We start from the raw sequence: 8,876 nt of genomic DNA, 5'->3' as shown, positions 1-8,876 counted from the left end.
TCTGGACAGAACTGGCATTGGCATGGAGGGCAGCAACAGTTTCCCTCCACCAATTATCTTTCGTATGATCTCCCCTCTCTTTCTCTCTCTCCTTTTATCTTTTCTTCTCCTTCTTCCCACTTTCTTATCGTTTCCACCACCTTTATTGGTGGTCTTCTCTTTCCTTCAATCTCTCGGTCATTTCCATCTCTTCCTTCTTAAAATTAATTCACGGGAAGCAAAATTAGTTATCTGACTTTTGTGTGTTTTGCATATGTGATTGACAGGCTTAATGTTCTAAGAGGAAGAGGCATGCCTTCCATGTACTCCTGGTCTTGTAAGAGGTGAATGCTCAAGAGTAGTGGCATCGTAGTTTCTCCTTTCTCACTTTAGAACTCTTTTTAGGATTCATGCTTATAAGTTTTCATCTCCCCTATGGGATTGGTGCAGGAGCTACAAAAATGGTTCTATTTGGCATGACCTTTTTGAGGATGACTTGATTCTTCTTGCACATGGGAATGAATACGTTCTTAAAGGTTCCAAGTTCCTTGAAGAATCATTCCATTCAGGTAACCGCAAAATAGATGGATTATTTCATTCCAAGGATGAATTGCTTATATCATGCTAGAAATAAGGAAAATCAAGGTCCTCAAGTTCGGATTTCTTTTCCCTAGATCGTTTCAATCCAAATGGTAGCACAACATAGCAGGCCCCGAAGCAATTGCAAGACCCTGCATCTGTCCACTGCCAAAAGGTACCTTCATCTTCTTCGAGCATGGATGAGAAAGATATAAGGCGTCAAGAAGAGGAAATCTCTCATCCACTTCAACGATTGAGTCCTTCCAATATGTCCCTAGATTATAGAGTTGGAAAGAATCCCCATTGGGGTGGATCTTTGAGCTTGACAGAGTACAAGGTTTCTAAAGGTGATGGAGCAACTGATGCTTCAACACAAACCAAGGAAAGTATAAGGAGAACTAATGGCCAAGAAACCCATATCAGAGGTGTTTCTATAGATAATGGCTCACTGGAGCTTGAGGCTAACCTGAATCATAAAAATCAGGCTCTGCAAGTCAAAGAGAACTCTGAACATTGTAGGGAAGAGATTTCCCCACCTTCATCTTCAAGCACATCATCTTCTTGAAGGGAAACCGTTGCTGCCCTCCATGCCAATGCCAATTCCATCTAGAATTTAATGATAGTTGAAAGCTGATCCACTAGCATCAAAGATCAGACTAGTTGAAGAAGGCGGTATCTAGACGTGTACTCTCTCTCTCTCTCTCTCTTTCCCCTTTTCCCTATTTTATTTTGAAAATTTAAAGAAGAATAAAGGGTAAAATAGTCTTTTTTGTCTTTTTGTTAACGGAATATTAAGGGGCACTAACAATAAGGGAAGTATTAGTCAATTGTTAGAAATATTAGGGGTAACATTGGTCAATTTTGAAACAGTAAGGGTACACTTAGTCGATTAGCTAAACCATTATGGTAGTTTAAGAAATTTACCCTTAATTCTTCTCTCCAGATATTAGATAGTGGGGCTTTGAACCATATGACCTCCATGGTTTTAAATGATTGTGACTCTTTTGCTAAGCTTGTTCAATTACTATACAATACCTTATTACTTACACACAGTTAGGGAACGGACATCTCACTCATACTCTTTCATTGCATGGCATTCTCTTTGTGCCTGAACTGAGATGAAACTTAATATTTGTAAGTAATTGACTTCATAACTGAACTGGGTTGTCTCATTTTTTCCGTCATTTTGTGTGATATAAGACCTTAATTTGAAGATGTTGATTGGTGTAGGTAAGATGGAAAGCAGACTTCATCATTTTGCCACACCATCGTTGGTCAATAGCACTTCACACCACCACTTCTTTAACATCTGAGATTTGCCATTCTAGACTTGGCCATGCTGCTAGTGATCCATGTCACTAATTCCTAAATTGAAATTTTCCTATTTTAGTAATTCTATTGCGATGCTTGTAATCGAGCATTTTTAATAGTTGTTGATGATTTTACTAGAGCAACTTAGATATACTTGTTGAAACATTAGTTTGATAAACTATTATACATATCTTACCATGTATTATACAATGGTAAAAACTTAATTCAATACCTCTATTAAGTTTGTGCATTTAGATAATGGCTTAAAATTCTTAACTGGCCCCATGTCTTCATATTTACTGACCATGGTATTCTACACCAATGTTCTTATGTTGATACACTCTAACAAAATGGGGTGGTAAAACGTAAACACCGCCATATTCTAGAGATGGTACAAGCACTTTGATTTCATGCCAATTTACCCATTAAATTTTGGGGTGAATGTGTTGTGACAACAGTTTATCCCATTAACCTTTGTCCACACCGAATTTACAAGGAAAATTATAATGGAGATCGAGGTGCTGGCCAAATGGCTCACTCTAATATTCCCAAATATTCTCAAGATCCTTTGCAAGGAATCGGTGGACCAATGACTAGGGCAAGAACAAAGATGATGAAAGAGGCTTTACAAGGCTTAATCATGAAAGTGCATGACAAAGAGACTATTCTAGAAGATTCTAAGACTGTTCTGGAAGTGTCCAAAGCTTCACCAAGGATAATCACCTATCTTTATGTGCAAGACGATGAGCAAGGGCTTGGATATTGAAGAACAAACTTGGAATCCATGACATAAGATGTATTGATGGGCTTGGTGCATGGACATGATAAGAAAATGCTCAATTCGCATGTTAAGATGTATTGATGGGCTTGTTTTGTCTTGTTTTAATTTACTTTGACTTTTCTATGCTTAGTTGTCATTAGTTGTAGTCTTTTAGAAGGATTCCTATTTCAAAGCAGATTTGTTTCTTAAATTAAAGGGATCCTCATCAGTTAGGTGTTTCTTGATAAGATAATCATTAGTTAGGAGTTCCGTTATAAGATTAGGAGTTTCTTTATAAGATAATAATGTTTACATGCCTATATAAATGCCACAACTATGTAACACGAAAATCAATGAATGATATAGAGGTATTTTCAGTAAGCTTAGCTTTGCCTTCTTGTGTTCTTGGTAGAATACAATATCTTGACTTATCAAGGGAGTGATCAACCTTTGTGGCGTCTTCAAGATTGGGGTCTTTAAGGACTTAGTTTTCTTAAGATTCTAATCTGATCAACTACAACTTGTTTTCTAGTTTCTGGGTGCGCATAACAACTTGATTCAAGAGTTCCTAGAGCAGGCCGTTTAGCGGGTTCTTATCATTTGGTATCAGAGCCTTGGTTCTAGAAACATGTTACTTATCCTTTGCTTATCATTGTTTTATGTTTTTCTTTGATCTTTGTGTGTTTCTTGTGTTGTCCTTGCATAGTTTATTTGAATTCTTCCATTCGACTTTTTTGTATTTTCGAATAGAGTCAATTCTGTGTTTGTGGGTTTATTTTGGCAAAAAGAAAAAAAAGAGAAGAAAAAAAAATAGAAAAGAACATCAAATTCAAAAAAAAAACAAAAAAAAGGGAGGAGGAGGAGTTAGATTGTAGATCTAATTTTTATCTTTTTCCTTGCATAACTGGGATTTCTTGAATTGCAAGATCACATTTCTTTTTTTTTGGGGGGTTTGACTAGTTGACTAACAATCCTTTTTGAGTTGGGATTTTTTTTCCATAAACAACTGTCTTACTATATTCATTAGTACTAATCCTTATCAAATAAGGATTCTTGTGTCTAAATTAATTTAATTTCGTGCTCCATATTCTAGTGATTTCTTTTGCATGTCTTTTGCTTCCTTTTGAAGTTTTCTTACTTTTTTGGCTCCTATAATTGATTTTTTTCTTCCTTATTTCTACCATTAGACCCAACTAAGTTTTTAAAGTTCTGATTTTGAGATTTGCCACCATCTAACCAATTGCTCATTGAGATTTGTTGATCTTGATTTTGTTAAGAACATAAAGAGGGCTGGCCTGAGTGGAAAAAAAAGGGGGGGTAAAGAGAGGTGAGATTGTGATAACCATCTGATTTGAGTGCAAACACGTGAGGGAGTGTGTGAGGAACAAAAAAAAAGCAAAACAAAAAAAACAAAAGAAGCAAAGAGAGGTGAGGAACAAAATTCTTTTATTTCTAGTGAGTTTTTTGCAGGTTATAACCATGAGTATTGAAGGAGAATCACACGAGATTGACATGAAATTATTCATAAGGGCTGTTAATGAACAATTTAGAAAGTTGAATGCGATGCTGGATGATTTGCAATCCCCATCTATTTCTAAGTCCACTAGAAGACGTGTGTTTGAGGAAGAAGAGGAATACGGTTCAGATTTGGAGGAATCAAGTTCTAGACGAGGCAAGAAGGCATTTTCCAAAAGGGATAGTAATTTGGGCAGCATAAAGATGAAGATTCTGACCTTTCAAAGAAAGAATAATCCCGAACTATACTTGGAGTGGGAAAGAAAGGTTGATCACGTATTTGATTGCCATGATTACTCCGAGGAGAAGAAAGTAAAACCAGTAGCCGTGGAGTTCACAGATTATGCAAGCATATGGTGGGATCAATTGGTGATCAATAGGCGTAAGAATGGAGAGAGGCCAATTCGGTCATGGGAAGAGATGAAGTTGGTAATGCGCAAGAGATTTATACCTAGCCATTACTATAGAGATTTGCATAGAAAGTTGTAGGGGCTGGTTCAAGGTTCTATGAGTGTAGATGACTATTACAAAGAGATGGAGATAGCCATGATTAGAGCAAACATAGAGGGCCGAGAAGCAACAATGGTTAGATTTATTAGCGGCTTGAACAAGGAGATTGCTGATGTGGTGGATTTATAACACTATGTGGAGATTGAGGAGTTGTTGCACAAATCCATTAAAGTGGAGAAGCAAATCAAATCAAAAGGGTTCAGATCTGGTTCTTCATGAAGACCTAATTGGAAGGACAACAAAGCAACCTTAAAAACAAAGGAGGAAGCAAAGCAAAAGGATTCGGTTACTATTCATAAAGGTAAAACTGAAACTAAAACTTCTTCTAAGTCACGTGATGTTAAGCATTTTAGGTGCCAAGGATTTAGGCATATTGTTTCTCAATGCCCAAACAAAAAAGTTATGGTCGTATTGGAGAATGGAGAAATAGAAAGTGCTAGCTCAAGTGAAGATGAGATGCCACCATTGGAGGATTATTCTGATGTTGAAGTTGTAGAACCCGTGCATGGTGATTTGCTGGTTACAATGAGAGCCCTAAGTATACAACCTAAGGATGATGGTGATGAGTAGCAACGTAAGCATATTTTTCACACAAGATGCCATGTGAAGGATAAGGTATGTACTATGATTATTGACAGTGGAAGTTGTACTAATGTTGCTAGTATGTTGTTGGTAGATAAGATGAATTTGCATACCCTAAAGCATCCTAAATCGTACAAATTGCAATGGCTGAATGAATGTGGAGAAGTGAGGGTAACCAAGCAAGTTCTGGTTTCCTTTTCAATTGGAAAATATGAGGATGAGTTTCTATGTGATGTGGCACCAATGCATGCTGGTCATATATTTCTTGGCCGACCATGGCAATTTGGTAGGAAGGTTACACATGATTGGTACAAAAACCGATATTCTTTTGTAATGAATAACCAAAATATTGTACCAACCCCTCTCAAACCTTTGCAAGCTTATGTAGATCAGATTAGGATAGCAAGAGAGTGCAAAATGAGAGGAACAAAAGTGTGAGCGAGAGGAAAAGAAAAAGAAAGAAAGTGAACAAGCAAAAGCAAAGAGGGCAAGTAAAACCGAGAGGAAAGGTGCAAATGAAAAGAGTGAGGCTGATAGGAAAATTGGGGAGAAAAGTGTACAAAAATGAGAGAAAAGCAAGGGAACGAGTGAAAAAAATGAGGTTAAGAGTGTCATGATTGCAAGGCAGAAACTACTTGTACTTATGTACAAGGATGTTTACTTTTCTACTAATGACTCAAACCCCTCTTTGCCTAGTGTTGTTGTGTCTTTATTGCAGGAGTTTGAGAACCTATTTCCTGAGGAGATTCCCATGGATTACCTTCCTTAAGAGGTATTGAGCATCAAATAAACTTCATACTTGGTTTTGCCATACCAAATCGACCTACTTATAGAGTTAATCCCAAGGAAACAAAGGAGATACAAAGGCAAGTGGATGAGTTGGTGCAAAAGGGTTTTGTAAGGGAGAGTCTTAGCCCATGTTTGGTTCCTGTCATCTTAGTCCAAAGAAAGATGGAACATGGCAAATATGTGTGGACTGTCGAGCCATTAGCAAAATAATAGTTAAGTATAGACATCATAACCCTAGATTAGACGATATGCTTGATGAATTGCATGGATCTTGTTTGTTTTCTAAAATTGATTTAAAGAATGGCTACTATCAAATTCGCATGAAAAAGGGAGATGATTGGAAGACAGCATTTAAAACTAAATATGGATTGTATGAATGGTTAGTAATGCCTTTTGGTTTAACTAATGCACCTAGTACATTCATGAGGTTAATGAATCATGTCTTGCGTGCTTTCATAGGGAAATTCGTGGTAGTTTACTTTGATGATATTTTAGTTTATAGTAAAAATTTGGATGAACATGTGAAACACTTGCATGTTGTTTTTAGTGTGTTAAGAGAGCATCAATTGTATGCTAATCTTAAAAAGTGCACGTTTTGCATGGGATCTGTTGTGTTTCTTGGATTTGTTGTTAGTTCGCAAGGTATTAGTGTTGATGAAGAGAAGATAAAGGCAATAAGGGACTAGCCTACACCTAAGAATGCGAACGAGGTAAGAAGTTTTCATGGTTTAGCAAATTTTATCGAAGGTTTGTTAAGTATTTTAGTTCTATTGCTACACCTTTGAATGAACTTGTTAAAAAGAATGTTGTTTTTAAGTGGGATGAAGTGTATGGTCGAGCTTTTGAAACTTGGAAAGATAAGCTAACTAATGTACCTTTATTGTGTTTTCCTAACTTTGATAAAGCTTTTGAGGTAGAATGTGATGCATCTAGAATTGGAATAGGGGCTGTTTTGATGCAAGATTCCAAACCAATTGCTTATTTTAGGGAAAAACTAAGTGGGGCAGCCTTGAATTATCCTACTTATGACAAGGAACTTTATGCATTAGTGAGAACTCTTCAAACATGGCAACATTACTTGTGGCCAAGGGAATTCATCATTCATTCTGATCATGAAAGCTTAAAGTTCTTGAAATCCCAATGTAAGCTTAATAAAAGGCGTGCTAAGTGGCTAGAGTTCATATGAATGTTTCCTTATGTGGTCAGATATAAGCATGGAAAGGAAAATGTTGTTGCTGATGCATTATCTAGGAAGTATGCATTATTCATCTTTGCAAACTAAGTTACTTGGTTTTGAATTGCTTAAGGACATGTATGCTAATGATTCTGATTTCGGCCAAGTATGGAATGCATGTTATAAGTGTGTGTTTAATGATTTCTCTAGGCATGAAGGATTTTTGTTTAAGAAAGATAAATTGTGTGAGCCTAATTGTTCTATTCGTGAGTTACTTGTCAGAGAAACTCATGAAGGAGGCTTGATGGGGCACTTTAGTGTACAAAAGACTTTAGATGTATTGCGTGAGCATTTTTATTGGCCTACTATGAAGCATGATGTACAATTTGTTTATGATAAGTGTATTATGTGCAAGCAAACAAAATCTAAAGTTAAACTGCATGGATTATATACCCCTTTACTAGTGCCTAACCAACCCTGGATTGATATTTCTATGGATTTTGTTTTAGGGTTACCAAGGTCTCAAAGTGGTAAGGACAATATATTTGTCGTTGTTGATCGGTTTAGTAAAATGGCTCATTTCATTGCCTATTCTAAAACCAATGGTGCAACACATATTGCTGACTTGTTCTTTAAAGAAGTTTGTTTGCATGGTTTTCCTAAGACAATTGTTAGTGATAAAGATGTTAAGTTCTTAAGTCATTTTTGGCGCACTTTATGGAATAAATTAGGAACTAAACTCTTGTTTTCTATTGTTGCACATCCTCAAATGGATGGTCAAACTGAAGTAGTCAATAGGACACTCACTACCTTGTTGCGTGCTATCATTCAAAAAAACTTAAGGCAATGGGAGATGTGTTTGCCACATATTGAGTTTGCATATAACAGGTCTGTTCATTCTACTACTTCTTTTTCACCTTTTGAAGTTGTTTATGGCTTTAATCTTTTAACTCCTGTGGATATATTACCTTTGCCTAACAATGAACATATTAATCTTGATGGCCAGAAAAAGGCAGTTTTTGTGAAGGATTTATATGCCAAGGTTCGAGCTAACATTGAAAGGAAGAATGAGCATTATGCTAAGCAAGCTAATAAGGGACGTTTGAAGGTTGTTTTTGAACCTAGAGATTGGGTTTAGGTGCACATGTGTAAGGAGAGGTTTCCTACACAAAGGAAATCAAAATTGCAGCTTAGAGGAGATGAACATTTTCAAGTCTTGGAATGAATCAATGATAACGCCTACAAGCTAGATTTTCCAAGCAACTATGGTAATGTTAGTGCAACTTTTAATGTTGTTGATTTATCTTTGTTTGATGTAGGTGATTCGAGGACGAATCCTTTCGAGGAATGAGGAAATAATGGAGATCGAGGTGCTGAACAAATGGCTCAATCTAATATTCCCAAATATTCTCAAGATCCTTTGCAAGGAATCGGTGGACCAATGACTAGGGCAAGAACAAAGATGATGAAAGAGGCTTTACAAGGCTTAATCATGAAAGTGCATGACAAAGAGACTATTCTAGAAGATTCTAAGATTGTTTTGGAAGTGTCCAAAGTTTCATCAAGGATAATCACCTATCTTTATGTGCAAGACGATGAGCAAGGGCTTGGATATTGAAGAACAAACTTGGAATCCATGACATAAGATGTATTGATGGGCTTAGTGCATGGACATGA

General features: G+C 36.6%; 1 pseudogene; it reads left to right on the top strand.

The window, feature by feature from the left end:
- Positions 1-4,108: 4,108 nt before the first annotated feature.
- Positions 4,109-8,550, top strand: LOC148802606 (uncharacterized; annotated as a pseudogene).
- Positions 8,551-8,876: the final 326 nt, after the last annotated feature.

This window comes from Nelumbo nucifera, chromosome 2, assembly GCF_055504915.1.
Source record: "Nelumbo nucifera cultivar China Antique chromosome 2, China Antique-T2T, whole genome shotgun sequence".
In the NCBI taxonomy this organism is placed as follows: domain Eukaryota; kingdom Viridiplantae; phylum Streptophyta; class Magnoliopsida; order Proteales; family Nelumbonaceae; genus Nelumbo; species Nelumbo nucifera.
This window is presented reverse-complemented; position numbering and strand designations above follow the sequence as displayed.